General features: G+C 38.0%; 1 long non-coding RNA gene across 1 annotated transcript in view; it reads right to left on the reverse strand.

Moving 5' to 3' along the window:
• The window catches only part of LOC141363413 (uncharacterized), a 418,471-nt gene that overhangs the window by 110,423 nt on the left and 286,566 nt on the right, over positions 1-21,482 (reverse strand). The gene's annotated exons all lie outside the window — the stretch shown is intronic.

Consider the following 21,482-nt stretch of genomic DNA (forward strand, 5'->3'; position numbering starts at 1 on the left):
GTAGCCTTATTTTTTTTTAGGTTTAATTACACAGAATTCATGATAAATTAATGTATTTCATAAAATGTCATAAAACTGGGGCCACCCTGGCACCATCTCGCGGCCCCCCTGGGGGCCCCGGCTCCCAGTTTGAAAACCACTGCTCTAGGAGTTTAATAGCGGTAATGAGTTTTTTATTAATTTAAGGGCAAACAGAGTGCTTTTTAATAAAAAATGTGTTTTAAATTGAAAACTGTCTTTAAAACTAGCTTGAAGTTTGAAAATGTGAGTTGTTATCTGAGCTTTTGATTCGAGTTAATGTGTCATTTCTAGGATAGATATATTTCAAGGGCAGCAGAAAAGCATGTGTTTAAACTTCAGATATTTTATCATCCGAGACAAAACAATGACCGATTTGAAAGCTAAAGGGCAAATTTGTTTATGAAAAACTAACAGACGTGACATAAAAAGAAACAGTTGCACAACACGTGATTTCTTCATATAACACGTAACCTATTGTTATCTCTTTGATGATGTATTTCTGCCAAACAGGATATTCAAAGAAAAACAAATATAGTTATTGAAAGCTGTTTCAGAGGCTAGTGCATTATGATTATGATGGACTGACTTCATTTTGTAGAAATAATGTGTAATGATGTATGGTGCTCAGTAAGATCATAAACGTGTGTTAAGAGTTAACAATACAGTCAACATGACGTGAATAAACCACATAATTATTTACTAATAGACGCTGCAATTTGTAATCTATTTTTGGTCCCATAGCAGCGTTTGCTTAAATTGTTCATATATAAATAATTTTATTCTCTGCATCTCAAAGACAATTTCCTCTGCCTAGACGAATTGAAGCCACGTATAAGTGGACGCAAGTATGCGAGGAAGGTCAATAATTGTGTCTTGCAGAGTATAATGACATGCTTGCAGGAGTATGTCCTAACGCTGTGCGTATGGTTTAGACAGGATTAGGCTGGTCTTGCATTTTTCTTTAACCTGTTTAAGAAAATCACTAATCCCTGACAACAACAGCAACAAGCCTTTACATGTCACTTTGCCTGCATGTCATGATCTTAGGAGTATCCGGCAGAATGTCCCGAAACAATGCAAGCACAAGACTTTTTGAGGCCAAGTGTGTTTTTGACATCCCGTTGAGAAAAGAGATCTGTTTAATCATTGACCGTGGCTTACTATGTCTGTTCATTAATTTCAGGATGAATAAATTAAACTGAGCTTATAAGAACTTGCGATGATTTTTAAGCAGCAGTATTAGTAACAACTTATTATTGTGCCGAAATCATGCTTAACTGGTATGTGCGCTTTTCGTGATTATTACATCATTGGGTGATCACGATTTTTTGCGCTAGGGTGTTTTCACATATAGTTCATTTTAAAAGAACCAAACCCAGTTCACTTAAAGTGAACCAGAAAAGGGACTAGCCGAATGTGACCTCAGTCCTTTTGGTGTTCACAATATAGTGGACTCAAAAGAGGACCCAGTTCTTTTTTGGTCCTCTTTAGAACTGAACTGATCTCAGACCCTTTCTTGTTCACATCACAACTTCATAAGAACTCAGACCCCAGCTTTCTGTGCAGCAGTTTATTTTGATACAATGTCAAAACCACACGCGAAACGGACCGGGACCTCATTGATTTCACATATCAAAAAGAAATCGAACCACAAAAAACCCCAAAAGCGAACTGTACTCAGACCACCTCCAAAAGTGGTCTGAGTTCGGTTCGCTTTTGGGTCCTTTTAGGGGGGTCTGAGATCACTTGGTTTGTTCACATATAAACCCTGAACTGCTCTGAGAGCGTTTGGAGGGATCAAACGAACTAGGTGTGAAAACACCCTAAAGTCCAATCGCATATTGCCATCCAAATACTTTAAATGCTTATTTTTTCAAGTCTGTATATTAGTGCAGCAGTGTCGTGTCGTCCCGATGACCCCACTTCATCTCATGAGGGGCTATGAGCACGGTTCACTCAAATATTGATTTGCACATTCTACATGATAAACATGAAGCGTTCAGGGTTTATTTTCCTATTTTACAATGTATACAGATTATTATTATACAAAGCTAAAGGCACATACCAAAACAGAACAGAATATGAGAGCATTTCTCAAGATTTGGAACGAAGAGAGCATATTATAATGTAAACAAATTCACCCTGGGTTTCCTTCATGTGAAATGAAGGCTTGAGGGTTTATCCAAAGTGCTATAAAAAGCAACACAAGAATGAAGAAATTACAAAATTATCAAAATATTTCTTTGCTAGCATTATTATTTTGATAAATTTTTCTATTCAAGCTTTCACTGGGCTCCTTTACATACTTGCGTACCACATGTTGGCTGATGGCATTCCAATTGTGAATCATTAAGGGGCGGATTCCCGGACAGGGATTAGACTAGTCCTAAACTAAACTAAAAATAAGAGATGTCCAATTTAAAAACAACTTACACTGACATATCTTAAAATACATCAGTGCCCTTTGTTTTGCATCAAAATGCACAAAAGGGATGTTTTTAGTAAGGCATGTTTGTTAAAACTAGTTTTTCTAAGTATTTCTAATTTTTCTAATTAAACTAAGGCCTAGTCCTGGCTTAAACTAATCCCTGTCCGTGAAACCACCCCTATTAGATAGGTTTAGTATTGATTATAGTTTCCAGAAACTTGGTGAAGTCTAGGGCTGCAACCAGTGTTGGGTGTTACTACTTACTAAGTAATTAGTTAGTTACTGTAATTTGTTACCATTAAGCTTATTAACTCACCAAAGTATTTAAAGTGAAAAGGATACAAAAAAGCATGCATTTTAACTTTAGACTTTAAATTTTGATGTTAAATCCACTATTGTATATATAATTGATCTACAGTCCATACAAAGTAGTTCAATTACATCAGAAGTAACTGTAATTGAATTACTGGAAAAATAAAAGTAATCCCTTATTTTACTTTTTTAAGGTTTCCAGTTCTTACTATTAACTGGTTGGTTAATATTATTGAGATATTTGCTGTCTATTAATCCTTAAAGCACATTTTAATGCCTGATTCGGCAAAATCCTTAATCCTATCCAATTCCTACTAATAAGGCAAGTAGTTAATAGTGAGAATGGGACCGGAATAATTTATGTCCTTTTATATGATTTATTTAAGCTGTTTTTAAGCTTATCTTTGTATTATTTACTAAATAGCATTTAGAAAGTAATTGGTAATACCGGTAAGTAATTAAATACTTCTTGTAGAGAGAGTAATTTGTTCAGTAATCTAATTACATGATTGAAAGTGTGATTAGTAACTAGTAATTAATTGCTTTTTTTAAAGTAACTTACCAAAGACTGGCTTCAACTAACGATTATTTTAATCTGTTTTAATTATTATAATCGATTAATCGAGTGATTACTTTCACCATTAATCAACTAATCGGATAAAATTATCTACTCAATTACATTTTTTACTTATTATATCTAAATAAAACCTTAAATTAGGGTATTCACATGTTTTTAAATAGTAAAACGCCTTTAAATGTCAAAATATAAATAAAACACATGGAGTTTTTTCAATCTTAAGCAATGTGCTGGTGAGGACATTTTAGATTTATAAACTCATTTTTATATTCAGCTTTAGACCTTGATGAGTTTGAGACTAACCGTGCATTCACACCGCCACCGGCGAGAGCGTCAATAAAAGCTCTGGCTGCCCTACTATCAACGCTATAGAAAAGGTGTAGCGGACGCTCTGATGCTTGAATGCATTCTCTGGAATCCTCTCAAGCGGAGGTTTGCGCCTTCCGATTGGTTGCCGCCGAATGTTTCCGCCTTCCGATTGGTTGCCGCAGAGCGGATTTCAGCTGTCCTCGACGCTCACGCCGTACATGACGCGCCGCTGCTCGACGGGGCTCGCCACTGGCTCTTATTGAAAATGAATGACTTCTGGCTACTTTGACGCTCTCGCCGGTGGCGGTGTAAAGGCACAGTAAGGGCCTGTTTACACGAGAATGCTCGAGGGTAAAACGTAAAACTATTAAAACTATTTTATCTGTTGTGCCTTTTGTTTACACGGCGACGCCGTTTTGGGTGCTTAAAAACGCAAAAAAGTGAAACTTCCCCTTCAGAGTGGAAATCTTAAAAACGATCTACCGTCATGTACGTGTTTATGTTACAGGCATGTGCCAGTTCAGGAAAATAACAACAAACATGTCGGATTATTTTCATACTTCGGACCTTTCAAGTTGCCATAGCAGCTCTGATAAATATACAAGAGTCTTTCCAGCAGTTGTACGAAATATTACCAGCTAGTATTACTCATCAGAGAAGGCGCATTAATTACCTCCGTCAAACTGTTGATGCGTCAATTCGTTGGAAGCAAATTAGACGGGTTTGGACGAGACCTGGGAGAACCAGGAAGAAGGTTATACGCAGGCACACGGACTTGGTGTTGTGTGTCAGTGCTTCACATTGCCACCTAGCTGCCTGGAGTGCATACTACATCGAATATCACACACTTTTGCGTCACCATATGCACGCAGATTTCCCCCTCAAAACGCTCGTATAAACGAGGAATAAAAAGTTATAACGCAACGCCACTTTTGCGGTTTCTTTCAGATCGTTTCCATGTAGATGTAGCCTAATAACCTGTGAAATCAATTTAGACTTCTGACCATTTTTGGTCTATGGTTCGACTGTTGGCCAAAAGTTGGTAGGTGAAAACTTGCCTGTTTCAGTGAAACAGAAGTTATTTTATTAGCGTACGCCTGCTGTCATCTAAACCTGTGTGTCAGTAGTAGTAATAGGCTGATTCAGCACAGACAGTGTATAACAGTAATGCTGAATATGCCACTTTCCAAAGTCGTAAATACATGAAAGCTGCATTTTAATGCTTGCTGTACGAGTAATGAAATTTTAGATCACAGGAATCAGGGTTGAATTGCATAGCAGAGGAATGTCGGGTGTTTCATCTGGCAGTGACGTGTTCTTTAATGCCTGAAGCCCCAAGGCGCTGTCAGGGCCTGTCAGAACAGGTGTCTTACCATCTGTTCTTTTACCTGATCTCAGTGTCTCTTATCTACTTTAAATTAGTTTGGTTCATACTTTACACTTCTGATGTAAATTGTCAATGTTCATATATATTTGGCTTAAATGTAGCATGCATACTGGTTCTTAGGTTGCAAGTAATCTAAAAATCTCTTGTGGTGCAACACACTGTCGATGATCACGGCTGGTTTGGATTATACAGAAGAAAAGATTGAGAGATATGATAAGATGGATCAAAAACCAACTTATCTAAGCTGTGCAATCTACAATAATTTTATAGCTGTATAAAGCGACAAAGCAAAAGTTTGAACAGGATAAGACATGTCCTCTTCATTTCTAACACAGATTTTGGGAAGAGACATGTCCCGCCTAGATTTTGGGAAGTAATAGTCTCATAGTTTCCTTATATATAGCTTAGCAGCATGTATAAGATAAATGGTTTATTTATGTTAATAAATTGTTTGTTTGTTTTATTACGCTGTGCTCCTAGTGTGTGTTTACCAAAAATTGTGGCCAAAAATAGTTTTGTGGCTGGCTAAGGGAAAATACTAAATAAATGTACTAAACAAAAACATTTTGATGACGTGATCTAATAGCAACCAGCACTAATCCCATATTTGAAAATTACAATTCTAATTTCTCACTAAAATGCAAAAAAAAGGTGTAAAAAGTGAAAATATAACTTTATTTGAACTAAATTTGTCCTTCAGACGTTTTTTTGGCCGCCATTTTATTTTTTCGAACTTGACCAGGCTCAACCAATCACATTCTCCGTGCACGCCCATGCATAGAATAGAGTGTCTGTGCGTGCACACCAGCACTGGATTTGACGCTTTGTGCCTTCGCAGTAAATGAAAAAACGCGGATGACGTGAACTTCACTGCTTTACTCACATTGGTAACGCTCTGAAGTCGCTCGTCATTTGCATAACGTTAAAGTGTTTTCAACTTTGTCGCGTAGTTGGACACGCCCACTTCCTGTCGCCAACAGTCACTGGCTGTGTCTGTTAGCTCTAAAATGCTGCTTTCAGCAGGGGACAGCATTCCAAGGCAGGAAGGCATCAAGGCACGTCCGAATCCAACGTTAGGTTTACTTCCTATCTCCTGACTGAGATACCTTAATTGTCCTGTCCCACAATTCTATGCGTGGGCGTGCACAGAGAATGTGATTGGTCGAGCCTGGTCAAGTTCGAAAAAATAAAATAGCGACCAAAAAACCGTCTGGAGCACAAATTTAGTTCAAAGAAAGTTATATTTTCACTTTATAAGCTTTTAATTGCATTTCTAGGGAGAATTTGGAATTGTAATTTTCAAATATGGGTTATCACAAAGGCGCGCTCTATATATTTTAAACAGAATTCCATTACGTTGCCTATGAAGGCTGTCCGAATGCCTCATTGCCTCGGATGCAGCCACTTTCACTTGTGTTGCCAGAAGTCGTCCAGTGAAATCGAAATTGCGTTGCATCGCCATTGCTAGCGCTTAAATCCAGCAAACGTAGGCAACATGTTGACCTCCCTTAAGGTCAGTTTGAAAGCATTTTGAAGTGTCCGAGAAAGATGCTTTTTTGCTATTTTCGGCCAAATAGTTTTGGTTGCCAAACATTCGGTGCATCCCTATCAACAAATGTCATTCAGTAACTTTTTTTGTTGAACCATAGCTTGGAAGGTGTTTTAATTTGGAGATGGAGGATGGAATTAAAAACAGACCAAAACAGAAAGCAGAGTCTGGGGATTCCACCAGTTCACAGACAGAGAGAATAAGGTTAACATTCCTGTCCTTGACAAGGGCTCTTCCCTTCCTGTCTGTAATGCGTCTGTCATAGAAAGAGGAAAAATAAAAAGCAAGAAACATTCTTTTACTGGCCTTCATGGTCACAAGTGTGTTTGTACTATAATAAACATCTGAGCCATGCCTCTGGAGCATTCCCTCGACTCGTGACTTAAAAACAAAAACTGGGTAAACAAAAACGCCTTTGCGGCACAACGTTCATTTGAACCCGAACAACAAATGAAATTTAATCAAGCTCTGTATGATTAATTCATAAAGCCTGGCATGCGTTCTGTCACGGTGAGATATTGTGCCACTTACATGCATGTGCACTTTGCACACTCAGCCTGCGGTCTGACTGTGGTTATCAAGCCGTGACTCACGAGTCGTGTCTCAGTCCGTGGTCTTTGCTTGCTGATGGCTGCGTTTCTCGTAAGATGTTCAAACAAATCTTTGTGGCTTGGCCTGATAAAGAAACTTTACAAGTTGGAAGCCTCCGAAAATGTGTTGAGGATTTGACAGAAATCATCCGGTGTGACCTGTCAGTGTTTTGGCAACTTGGAGCAATGTCAATGCGCTTTCGATCGCAAACTATTTAAATCCTCTTATAGTATGAATCGGTTTATAATTAGCTGAACTGTCATCTAGTGCATTTTAATGAGGGCTGACCGTTCCTAATATGGCTTCTTCTGGCTTTTCCTATCATCCAGGCATTTCCTTCACCCCATTCACAAACATCCGAAATTGATTAAAAGAAGCTTGCTTTGATAAAACAGGCTTTTGCTGACACATACAATGTGTGATAGGGATGATTTCATCAGCTTTACTAACTGTTAAGCTGGCGGATGACAGCAGTACTTCTAGTGTCTGCAAGCTTGTTGGCAAGAATCTCCGTTTGAGGATTAGCTGACTATCAGACTTCTTGACACGCATTCTGATAAAATGTATATCTTAAAAGTGTCTGCCAAATGCTTAAATTATAATGTAAATGTCTTGATGTTACTGCTCTCCCCTGGCAGCATATTGAAGGCGGAGTCCATGATGTTTGAAAGCTAATGTTGATATTTGAAATCATCTAAACAAACACGCCCCTACCCCAATAGAATCTGGACCTTCTGTTGATAGACCCGCCCCACACATACGCAACCCGGCATTTTATTTGATTTGATTGGCTATAAGTGTGTTTTGGTAGTCGGCCCGTCTCCTTTTCCAACGCGTTTTTCAAACATCGTGGACTCCGCCTTTAATGAGCATGTCATGATAATATAGGTTTATGATATGTATTTGCATTTGGCAGACACTTTTATTTAAAGTGACTTATTTAAATTAAACCTGTGACCTTTACGGTCCTAATGCAAGGCTGCAGCAGTTTAGCAGAAGAAACATGCATACCACAAGTGTTCATTAACACCCCACAATGTTAAGTTTTCTATAACACTTAGAAATGTTATTTCAAAGGTGTGATAGCGCTTTCCCTGTTATGAATTCTGTGAAGTTCTGGCTGGGCGCGAGTCGGCATGGAGGATTTTACAGATGGTTAAATGTGGAGGTAGTGAAGACCGTGTTCCTGTCCGAACAGAGACTCTATTGTGTGAAGTCAGTAAGGTTTAGCACAGGGGTGCACCTGACAGAGAGGCTATTGATCCATTTCTAACTGCTCCGTGCAGCAATAACATCCCATGCAAGAAAGGGAAACGCCCAGAGAGGCTGACCCTGTCTGTCTGCCGGCCAGCCACCTCTGCTCCTCCCCAGAGACGGTTAATTTTATTTTACCAGTAGTTGGACTGAAGTGGAGGCCAGAAGGTAGAATGAAGAAATGTCAGGTAGGACTGCAATGCTAATGAAATAAATAACACATTCTGCAATTAACTAATGGTGAGACAAAGTGTCATAGAATTGATATTAGAGTAAGTCTACAATGATGTCTGACCTGACAGCTCAATTTAATAATCATTATTATTAGGGATGCACCGATAAGATTTTTTTTTTTGGCCGATACCGATTCCGATTTAAACAGACGACTTCTGGCCGATACCGATGGCGATACCGATATTAAACACTTGTATACAATACTATACAGTTGGTCTATTAGCTAGTTTATTTCTGCATCAAATTATTTTTACTGAACATGGATTGGATCTAATTAACATTCAACTGACCAACATAATAAGAGAGGCACAAATTAAGCTAAAACAAATATAATAAGACAGCATGACAACCTTCAAAGGTGGTTTTAGCTATTCAGCATTTATTTTATTAACAATATTAACTCATTTTTTACATATAATGGATTTCTTTATGCAGTTAATTAATAAACAATCGGTATCGGCCTTTCTCGTGCTATTGCCGATATGCCGATGGTTTCAAATTCATCAAATATCGGCCGATTAATATCGGCGGCCGATACATCTGTGCATCACTAATTATTATAAGCTTAAAGCTCACAAAACGCACGCTGTTTCTGGACATAGTCATGTATATTTACTAAAAACAAGTGTAACACAATATCTTGTTTTGTTGTGTTATTTTTGACCCACCGTGTGTTACTTTCGTCCCTGCAGTCAGGGTCAAAAGTAACAATTCACTACTTATATTTAACTTTATATTATACTTTATATTTGTAAGTTATTGAACACAGCAAAAATATATCTCTGTCTATAACATTATCTTTTTTTTTTTAATCTGAAAAATGGTACTTTCACTCCCGCTCTCCCCTACCTAAAGAGTATACCTACCTATAGAGTAGTATTACATCCATTATATATCCAAAGAGTCTTTAGTTTTATCAGATTTATAAAAGACAGAGTAGCTGTACTAATTCTTGGGGAGCGAATCACGAGCAAGCAACACACACAAAACATTATCCCGGTATCTCTGGATAACTTATGATTTGCTACATGTTCGTGTCGTTTACATTATATGCACTTACTGATGGCCAACAAAACACAGACATTTGATGCAGTTTTACGTACCGTCTGCGACTCATTACCCGGGAATGCTGTTTTTTTTAGAGAAGACTGAACAAACTTAAATTCCCTTATTTCCCCACAAACAATAACACACTTCTTTGGTGACGTTGATTTTGTGTCAGCTCTTGGCTGGTATGTGTGTGCACTATTCCAGTTAAAGTGCCCATATAAGGACTTCCACTGTACTTCCTGCATTGAAATTGCGCATCAAAAATGAAGATTGTTATGTATGAATCTTTCAGGTTACATTTTTTTCCAAAACTTGTATGAAGTGCATTGATTCGGCACAAAAATACAGGATTTATAAGTCAGAATAACCAATCTATATAAATGACTGGATTGCGCATGACGTCACAACTGTGAAGCCACCGCGCCGCCATGTTGGTATACCCAAACATTCTATTAAATCAATGGACGCGATCAGATTTTAATGATAAAACATCACTTTACTAGTGTTCGTTTTTATATCTGAAGTTACCCTGTACATTATTACAACACAAACGTTCTAAGCATGTACATATTTACTGAAAGTTGTACATTTTAGTTTTTAATCAGTTATTATACATTCATCATCATTACAGTATCAGATTAGCAGACAGACCGCAGCATATTTAGTATTAATGAAAAACGTGCTCATTCTGAAATCTAAATAAATAATCATACTTTGTACCGTATGTGCATGCAATAATTTGCTGGTTTTATGTTATCTAAACTTACAAGTTACCAAAACTTATTTAGAGAAATAACGCTGACCGTGTAGCTGAATGTCAAACAAAACTTTATTTATTCACCTTAACGTTTTTTTATAAATCCATTTTCCTGCCCAATTAAAACATAAACATTGCAAATAACACCAGAATTAACAGTTAATTTACATACACATATCCTAAAAATAATCTTGCGTGACTGATATGCTGTAAAGCGGGTGAATTTAAAACATGATTTTGAATGGAAGTCAATGACGCCCAAGATGGCGGCTCGAACTCTGTGCTGGCTTCACCTCACGCTGTTACGTTAAGCGTTCTATGCGCAATCCAGTCATTTGGTCAGTGGTCAGAATGCATAAATTAGCTTTAACCCCCCCCCCCCCCCAACATTCAACGTATTGCAGCTTTAAATCAATAATCAGGGGAAATATTTAACAATTTTAATAATGTCCTAACTGTAGGACAAAGTTGGGACCGTACGCATCACCCGGAGACAAGATCGGATTGTTTGTTTTCTCTGAGCTGTTTTGTAAGATCACTTGCCTTTGTACCATTATGATATCAGTGTTAACAATCTGCCTCAGGGATGTCTTGCAAAACTTGTAAAAAAGAAACACACATTTCTCACACATCCCACCCACAACCCGCTGGTTTCATTGGAATGCAGTGTTTTCATTCGCTGCCGTTTGCAGTGTCACTCATTGAGACCTCAGTGCACTGTTACAACCGTGGAACTAAACGTTTCAAATTCCTCTCATAACCCCCCCAGCGTTCAAACACGCATTCATTCATGTACACTTACAAGCACGCCCATACGCAGAAAAGCAGCACTTTTGTGCTGCACTAAATTCCACAAACCTGATTTAGGTCTCTGGCCTACAGAGGATTGAAACAGGGCAGGACTGTGGAAAACAACCGCAGTGAATCAATACTCTCATAGAGGAGAGTATTAAAAAACAGCCACCACCAGCACTTACTGTAGATCTATTTTAACCAGGGGTCTGTGATAAAGTAAACTTTCTCAGTTCAGAGTGTTTATTTAAACTAGGGATGCACCGATACAACATTTCTGGGCCAATACTGATATTCGATTACTTAGAATGACATCTACGGATACTGATAGGTAGCGATAGTTTTGCTTTTACTCCTTGTTTCAAATTATTATGTTCTGAGTAGTTGCATGAGGTCTGTTTTTTCGCTCTTTTTGATTGCCAGGATATAATCTGCCTTGATCATCTGCTGTTTTTTTAACAATCAGTGATGTACGCTAGTTGAAAAAATAGTTTTTATCTGCCAAATTATTTAAGGTATAATGTATAGGCAGTCGGTTGTTATCACAGAAATAAGCCCAAAACAGTGCGATCAGGACCCGACGCATTATCCCACTTATTACACAGCTATTGCCAGATTTACAACTAACCGGGTTGCCAGATTTACAAATAACCTCCAAAAATGTCAAAAACCAATTGCCATCTTTCAAAAAGCCATAACTTTATTATACTGTAACGTACTGTTCTCGAAATTGCAACGATTTTGGTCCCATATGCTACAGAAATTTACGGAAGAGGATTAGGGCCACTGGTGAAAAAAATATTTGAATTCTGACTTTATTCTCAGAATCCTGACTTTAATCTCAGATTAAAGTCAGAATTCTGAGATTAAAGTCAGAATTCTGAGATTAAAGTCAGAATTCTGAGATTAAAGTCGGAATTCTGAGATTAAAGTCAGAATTCTGAGATTAAAGTCGGAATTCTGAGATTAGAGTCAGAATTCTGAATTCTGAGATTAAAGTCAGAATTCTGAGATTAAAGTCAGAATTCTGAGATTAAAGTCAGAATTCTGAGATTAAAGTCAGAATTCTGAGAATAAAGTCAGAATTCTGAGAATAAAGTCAGAATTCTGAGAATAAAGTCAGAATTCTGAGAATAAAGTCAGAATTCAAATATTTTTTTCACCAGTGGCCCTAATCCTCTTCCGTAGAAATTTAATTGACGTGATCTCAAAATATATTTGGGAGCGTTTGTGCGCGTGCAAATGTTGTGGTGCGACCTGCTTTATTTATGAAACACTCACATATACTGTGAAATAATTAGCAAAAGTCTCATAGAGACCAATGAAACTTTACAAGAATGACTGTTGTTATATAGTAAAATGTACTTTTAAAATAATAAAAATAAGAAATGTATTTCTTTAGTGATGTAATCATCCTCAAAATATTTGTACTTGAATTCATTATTGGCAGGCAAATGTTTTCTCTTAATTACGAGATAACTCGCCAATGGTAGGGAAAGAGTTAAAAATGGGCCAATCACAAATCAAGTGCCTGGCAAATAATTAAAGAGCAAGTTTGATTATTCAAGCTTTTAATCTTGAGGATGTTGAAGTGTGATGCTCCTATAATAAAAAGTTACTTTCTAAGCCATGATAATGTAGGATGTTAAAATGCCATGGGAAAGGAAGTGCATTTTCATGGAAGTAAACATGAATTATTTTACAAAAGACATAATTATACATCATTTTTAAAAGCATCTGCTCTACACTCCTAACCCCGCGCGTCTCCTATTGTGAGTTTTCTCACATTTGTTTGCGAGTGAAAATCTCAATAGCAAGAACTCCAGCCAGGAAACATTTAACAGCACTCCAATTCTGCCCTATTGTTTAAATACAGAAAAAGTCAGTAGGTTTGTCTGTTGTAATGTTTCTTTCATTTGCATAATCGTAGGGCATTCATACACACACACACCACACTGGCACTATTGTATATAATCTCTGCCTTCTTTAGGCGGCCAGAAGAGGATTGTATTGAAAGAAATTGTAGTAAGCTTGACAACCATGATCGTCTTTTTCAAAGCCTCCACAAAGAGCTTTCCTTTTGCTGATGTAAAAGACAAGCAATTATTCAGATCTATGCTATATACTATATGCAGCTGTTATTAGGTGTCAAGTCAAATAATTCAGTCTTTGTGTTAAGGGAGGGTAAACGGATGTCATGCAGGAATGACTTTTAACAACAGTTACATACTGATGTCGTGTTGATACAGAGCCTGTCAAAGTCTGTGGAAGGCGAGCCATTTCATAGCAGAGATAAACAAGTCTGTCTTTTCTGATTCCTGCCAAATGCATTTCATTGTTAGCTGCATATTTGCATTTTGAGTTGTTTTGCAGAACTCAGTACCTTGTACCTTTGCTCTTAATAGTGAATTGCCTATAGGGTTGTGCCGATAGTATCGGCGATCGGCAGACATATCCCCAATAGCAGGCTTTCATGAAGATTGTTGGAAATGGTTATTATTATTTTCATCATAGTTTCACATTAACATGCACATTGCATGCTTTTCCTCGCATGAAAGTGTTTGTGGGCTTCACTTTGCGTGATAGAGCTTTTAGTTTTAACGCACGCGGATTCCTTCTTGCACACACCTGGACTTAAAGGATTAGTCCATTTAAAAAAACAACAACAACATTTACTCACCACCATGTCATCCAAACTGTTGATGTCTTTCTTTGTTCAGTCGAGAAGAAATTATGTTTTTTGAGGAAAACATTCCAGGATTTTTCTTATTTTAATGGACTTTAATGGACCCCAACACTTAACAGTTTTAATGCAGTTTAAAATTGCAGTTTCAAAGGACTCTAAACGATCTCAAACGAGGCATAAGGGTCTTTTCTAGCGAAACGATTGTCATTTTTCGCAAGAAAATAAAATGCACGTAAACCACAACTTCTCGTCTTCCTCCGGTCCTGTGACGCGCCAGCGGGACCTCACGGATAACGTATCCAAACTACGCCCCACTGTTTAGAAGTGTGGAGAAAGAGGAGCGTACCGACTTTGTTGTATTTGGAATGATACTAATTAATGTCTTTCTGTCAGTTTATTGTTTAAAATGGTCCGCAAATGTGCGTTTCATATATGTAACACTTGACCTTTCGACGTCATTAGGCAATTACATGAGGTTGCGCTGGCTCGTCACACAGAGAGAAGTTGTGGTTTAAAAGTGCGTATTTTTTATTTTTCTTGCCAAAAATGACAATCGTTTCGCTAGATAAGACCCTTATGCCTCGTTTGAGATCGTTTAGAGTTTTTGAAACTCCAATTTTAAACTGCATTAAAACGGTTAAGTGTTGGGGTCCATTAAAGTCCATTAAAATAAGAAAAATCCTGGAATGTTTTCCTCAAAAACATAATTTCTTTTCGACTGAACAAAGAAAGACATCAACAGTTTGGATGACATTGTGGTGAGTAAACTATCTGGATTTTTTTCAAGAAAATGGACTAATCCTTTAATGCGCGCGTCTTGGACTCTTGCTTTGGACCTGAAAGCGAGCGAAAATTTTTGAGCGCAATGATGCGCTCGGACTAATGGCATCAGTTTTAAGAAGGTTGCAGTCATGACATTGTTTCCCTTGATTCTTTTTTTCAATCAAGTCACTTGTCGTAAATGCGTAAAAATAACCAAATAAATAAATGAGTAAACTTGACGATCTCAAAATGGGGCATATCGCCCAACACTCATTGCCTACCTGGAAAGCATTTTAACTCTTTCACCGCCAGCGTTTTTTAAAAAAGTTGCCAGCCAGCGGCAGCGTTTTTCATCATTTTCACAAAAGTTTAATGCCTTCAAAAATAGTTCTTCTTCAAATATATAAACATACAATATACCAAATGAAAGAACAGACCCTCTGCTTTCAAAAAAAAAAAAAAAAACGTTTCATCCTACCTTTAGTAGTTCTTTTGTAATCAGCTTTTGAATATGGGTAGGTTTCTGCAAAAACACCACATTTTGTGCAAAAAGCAGAGATAATTTCATTTTTGTGACGGACTTTTCATAGAGATCCCATTCAGAGCGATCTTTAAAACAGACACGGACATGCAGCAGCTTGCCATAGGGCAATACTTCCGGGTTTAAAAAGTTGCCACCTGGTGGATAATAGCGGTATTGCGGAAAGACGGAAAATCTCATCATTGGCGGGGAAGCGGTTTCTCTTAATTGACAAGATATCTCGTCAATGGCGGGGAAAGAGTTAAAGGATCATAGCTATGCTCGTGGCAGACAAAACAAAAGGTTTTTTTTGTGCTTTGTATTTTTTATGCATATAATTTCATGTTTTTTTAAAGTCCATCTTAAAGGTGCAGTGTATACATTTAAGATGAAGTTTTGACAGAAATATAATCATATACATAACTACATCTTTCTAAAAGTGAAGCCTTATCCATCCCTTCTTAAAATGCTTCATTCAAACACACCCCCACATATCTACGTCAACACCGCTTGAACAACACCGCCCAAAAAAAGAAAGCGTAACTTTTATTTACGCTGTAGTATTGTTGGCGCCACCATGTTGTGGAGAGGCTGTGTTTTGGTAAGGGGCGTAACATTTCCGTCACACGCTTAAGGTATTCGCCCAATCACAACGCACTGGATAGCTGGCCAATCAGAGCACATCGCGCATTTCAAAACGATGAGCTTTACGCATAAAAATTGACAAATTTTAGAAAGATGGGCCATGGAGAAGCAACAATAATGTACGGCATGTGGAAAATAATATGTTTTTTGAACCATAAACTGCGTAAACACATTGGCCCTCATTTATCAAAAGTGCGTACACCAAAATTCCAGCGTACACCTGGCGTACACCCAAAACCACGGTGACTTTGAGATTTATCAATATGGACGTTGGCGTACGGTACGCTCAAATCCTACGCCTGCTCGGGAGGTGGTGTACGCACATTTTGAGTTAGTGCAGAAATGCGCAAACACTTCCTAACACCACAAAACGCACTGACAAACTAAAATATATGATATATTATGACCCACTGTAAAAAAAACATAATAATTACAAACTTCAGTGTTTATTTTTATGCAACATGGACTTCAATGTTTAATTTGAGAGACTTTACCAAAGCATTTGATTTGTATGCATATGTATTCCTTCAGTTGAGAGCCTGGGCGCTTTACCTGACGTTTCAGGGCAAAGCATGTGAGCGGAGCGGAGCGGAGCCTTGAGCGGTGCGGTAATATTACCATCAAAGCGCCTTTCTAAAAAGTCCGCTCGCTCAGCACCGCTCGTTGAACCCAGAACGCCCTTTGATGTAAAGTAAAAATCAAAGTTAAGATTGGACAGGAAGAAAACATTAAAAGGAAGTGCGGAGAGACTGTAAAAGTTAGCAAATATTCATCCTGGAATCTGAAGCGGCACATTGCAAGAAAGCACAAGGATGTGCTACGAAAACATGGTAATAATGCATCAAAAGGTAAGCTAGTTACATACCATTCGATGATAAATAAATAGCTACACATGAATAGGTAAAGTAAAATGTTTGTGTTTAATGGAGCCATAAATCCGATCATGATGACATGCGGACAAAATCATGGCCACGAATTATCTTTTATGCTACATTATGGACACTTCTTTTTCTTATTTAGTCTAAAGTATGGCCATAAATATAAAATTCGTTCCCAATATTCAACAGTTTGTTCCTTGGGATTAATTATTATAATATTTCATCATTACTATTACAATTATTATTACTTCAAATTATGAATTAGCCTAGTAAAACATGTGGATGTCGTGGAAACAAATTGTTAATTTGAATTATATCCGGAGCTCCGTATGAAACTGGATCTTAGCTAACAAACAACTGTATGTAAATACAGAAAAACACACTATAAAGTTACTACATCATTTTAAAATATTATTTAAAAAAACTTAACCGAACCATTAAGCAGACATATAATTTAGATGTAGGCAACAGTAAATAATAATAATAATAATAAATAATTATTATTCTAAATATCAATTAAGCGTCATTAATAATAAAAATAATAATACAAATATTACAAAATGTCATGCAATTATTAATGTGTCTTTAATCCCGCTCTTTAAACTCCCAAATAAAACAATTTTGTTTTTTTCCACTTCCCCGGTTTGTCTTCTTTGCCGTCTTCCATGTGTCAATGTCGTAAAATGAGGGCGTGGGGGAGGTGGAGACTCGAATTTATATGGGCTTGTTATACTAATGACGATCGTTTTCAGCCGCGGCATTTATGAAGGGCAGATATTGCGTACACCTGAATATCAACGGTACGCACAGTTTTATAAATCAGGCGGTGAGAGGAGTGTAAGCATAATCTTACGCCAACATATACGCCCGTTTCTACGCAAGAATGATAAATGAGGGCCACTGTATTACAGCAAATGTTTTAGCAATGTCATATGACCCCTTTAAAATGCCACTGAAACTCATCTAATCATCTTTGTAACAGACGATTGCAAAATAATGCAGATGGATTTCAAGAACGTGTCCTGTGTAAATTGAATGCCTTAACTACTTAGATATCGTCTTTGTACAGGGCAGCTCGCTAGTTTTTGAAACAGATGGCTCCAATAGCAGGAAAAACTTTCATTGCCAATTTTCTAGTTGCCATAGAAATGATGTGAAAAAGTTGATATTGTTTTTAAGTGTTTAATACCTGTAGGCTTCTGTTAATAAGCTGCCAGTTGGAAATGTCTCATTGAAATTCCCCACATGCACAAACGTGAGATACGAACATGTGGTTGGGTCAAGACTCGAAACACTCAGCAATCGCATCAGCGCAGCTTCCCGTTGGCGTTTCAACGGCGGCATTCAAGGCTAGTTGAACACAGATGCGTTTCCTTTCCCTGCGGAGCGGCTCCAGGTGCCCTGTTGACAGATTTGTGAGCATTTGTACGGCACTCAGAATTCTTGCTAGGCACCTTTACAACGTCCTAGCTGCTTTTCAATGAATTACTAGGTTAAACAAAATACCCCTAAAGTACAAAAGGCATTGCTTATAAATGATTAAACACCCGGTCATCTACTTCGAAGAGTCTTGAAGGCCTAAAGTGCAGCTTTGTCATCTACAATTACATTTTCACACCCAGCTGTTGCTGAGTGTTTGAAGTTTTAAAAGCAACGTAGTTTCTCACCACTGAAGTAAGAATATGCACAGTAACCAGACTTAGTCACATGGGACTAAAGTGATGTAAACCACAGGAAGAGCTTCGTCACTACTTGAAAATTGAGAGTACGAGAGCAGAAAGCATGCATGGCGGAGCAGGGAAGCGTGTCACACTGTGTCAGGGGTTTAAAATTAACAGTGCCTTTTACGAGGCTGCTTTCAATTTGAACTGCAGTGTTTCCCATTTATTCATTTATTTGCAGTGGCATGCCTCAAAATCAAAACTGACCGCCACAAATGGATTTTTGCACAGCATGTTTTTCCATTACCTCTCTTACATGACACGTTCTGTACGTCAGTTGGTGCACTCTGCTGCGAATCTGAAGTCTAGTTAATACTTGACATGTCCGCGTTGGTGCGCGTAGCAAAAATAATCACGGAGTGGGCGGTCGCGATTGGGTGTGCAAGATGCCATGGCTCCACTACTGAAAAAGACCAACCTGATGGCATATTAGTTACCCATTATTCACCCATTGTTCTTGGCAGATGTGACGCCACAAATAAAATGTAAGTCTATCAACACCATGGCAAAATTTAAATCATGGAATCAAACCATGGAATCCTGTCCACTTTGATGACATGAAGAATAACAACCAAGTACATTATTTATCATTTCTATTTTTGTATTCCATCCAAAAAGTCATACAGGTTGGGAACAATATGTGGGTGAATTAAAATAAAAACTTTTCCCCCATGTTCAGATTCCAGTTATTAGTGTTTCGTAAGACACGGGGGTTTATTATTCAAGTATTGCTACCACCATGAATAGTATCTGTTTATTTTTTTAGTTTCTTTTCTCTAAGACATAAAGCAAAAAGAGTGATGGCGAGAGAGGGAATTTCAGGGAAAAGACACAAAGCTAGTGCTGACTCGCTCTCTCCGCAGTGATTACTTGTGTTTCCTCAGGGTTTAGCTGCAGTTCAAAATGAATGAATGTTACTCGGAGGATGAATCGTTAAGATTAAGTACCGTAAAGCTATGATGACAGAGCCGTTATGTTGTTATATGCTATATTAGCAGATTTACTTTATGTTAGAAACTGTAAGTATATTGCTGGCATGTGTGTTTCTGTATGTGTGGGCATGTACAGTGTCTGAAAGTGAAAAAGCTTTTCATCTAAATTCTCATGATCCCCATCCCCCTGAGTATCCAATTATCTCCTACGGTTATAACCAGGATATGTCAGTCAGGCAGATAAATAATATACATTCACAACTGCCTCTGCACACAAATTGAACTAAAACCAATTCATCCATCTGCTCAACACTATATAGACGGTTTCAGAAGCAACAACGTAAACAAACGTTTTTGTGGACCAAACCCAACTTCACGTAGACTTTCACGTAGAATCAATAACAACAGAGTTTTTTTACAGTAGTTTATTTCTGATATTGCAGTCGTTCATATATCTAACACGTATCAACTATTACACTAAGCTAATGTTATTTATTGTAAAATTAACCTACAGTATACAATGTTAGCTACAGGTCCTTGAATTCTTGCCTGGCTGCCAAACCTCTCTGCACAGTTGCTATTTATGCTCATCGTCTCCCCTCATCTTTAGCAAACAAAACGTTCGATATTTGTTTCAGAGATCTGTTTAACACTAACCAGACCGATAAATAAATACAGACCGGAAGTTCACTTCGGTTCAGGCTAGGCTAGGACTTTGCTGCCATACCATGGATGCAGCAGGCACAATGATATTACGCAGTGCCCGAAAATAGTCCCCAGCTATTGAAAGTTACCAAGAGGACTATTAACGGGCGCTGCGTCATATCATTGCACCTGCTGCACTCATGGTCCTTTATTATTACGCCGAAATGACAGCTTTACTGATTGATCAATGACCACTTTTACATGCATAATTGCAGTAAGTATAATCGTATTAAGCGCTGTATTTTTATTCATTTATTTATTTATAACTGAAGTGCGCTTGTGTTTTAGTCACACACCTCAAAGGCGGAGTGCACAATGTTTGAAAGCCAATGTTGATATTTTAAGTCACCTAAACATACACGCCCCTACCCCAATAGAATCTGGACCTTCTTTTGATAGACCCGCCCCACACATACGCAACCCCGGAAAAGATGTTGGTTAGTACTGCTAATTGGCTACAAGTGTGTTTTGCTAATTGGCCCGACTCCCTTTTCCAAAGCGTTTTTCAGACATTTTGCACTCCGCCTTAAAGCACAAATTTGTTTTAAACTTGACATTAGGAAGTTTTACCTGAACTCTGACAACACGACTCGCTGTCAGCAGTCTGCCTTCATCCAGAAACAGCTCAAAAATCACAACAGCAGCGTTTAAAACCCTTAAGAGACATTATAAAGATAATTATAACGATAAATATATTAGTGACCACATCATAACAATAGCCTCTTTCACACAGTAATTCTGGTAAATTACCATGAATTTACCAGAATGAATTTACCAGTAAATACAAAAATGTGCTGTTCACACACGCAGTGGCGTTCCGTTATTTTACCAGTAAGACATTCACACATCAGTATCAAAATACCGGTAAATTCGTTGAGAAAGCGGAAGTACCTGTAGCACGCGGCGAGCTCAGTGTTGTATTTGTAAACAATCCACGTCGTTCATAACCACGGTCCGTATTTTGGTGTTTTCACGTCTGTGGTAAACAGTCGCGAAGTTGCTCATGACCAAACAACATTGAATGAGACGACGTCAAACCGAAAATGCGTTTTTAACAACAGTACTGTTTGCACTTTAGGCTTCACAGAGGGCGTGCTAAGGACGTCGGCGATTCGGCGGTAAGCTGTTTTAAACAACTTTGGTGAAGAAATGTGGACGTAAACTTCAGGTGTGCTCAACTTTCAAGCAGCATGTGTGTGGAAACGTCATTAAACACTGCGGGGGTAAACGCGTCATCTGTATTAAAACGCTATGATTGGCCCGAAGCTGTCAGCACGGTCTGACGTCGTCCGTTCTAAATGCCGGTAATCCTATAATTTTCGTTCACACACAGCGCTTACCGGTAAATTACTGGTAATCTTACAACCTGTCT

This window comes from Misgurnus anguillicaudatus, unplaced genomic scaffold (genome assembly GCF_027580225.2).
Source record: "Misgurnus anguillicaudatus unplaced genomic scaffold, ASM2758022v2 HiC_scaffold_34, whole genome shotgun sequence".
In the NCBI taxonomy this organism is placed as follows: domain Eukaryota; kingdom Metazoa; phylum Chordata; class Actinopteri; order Cypriniformes; family Cobitidae; genus Misgurnus; species Misgurnus anguillicaudatus.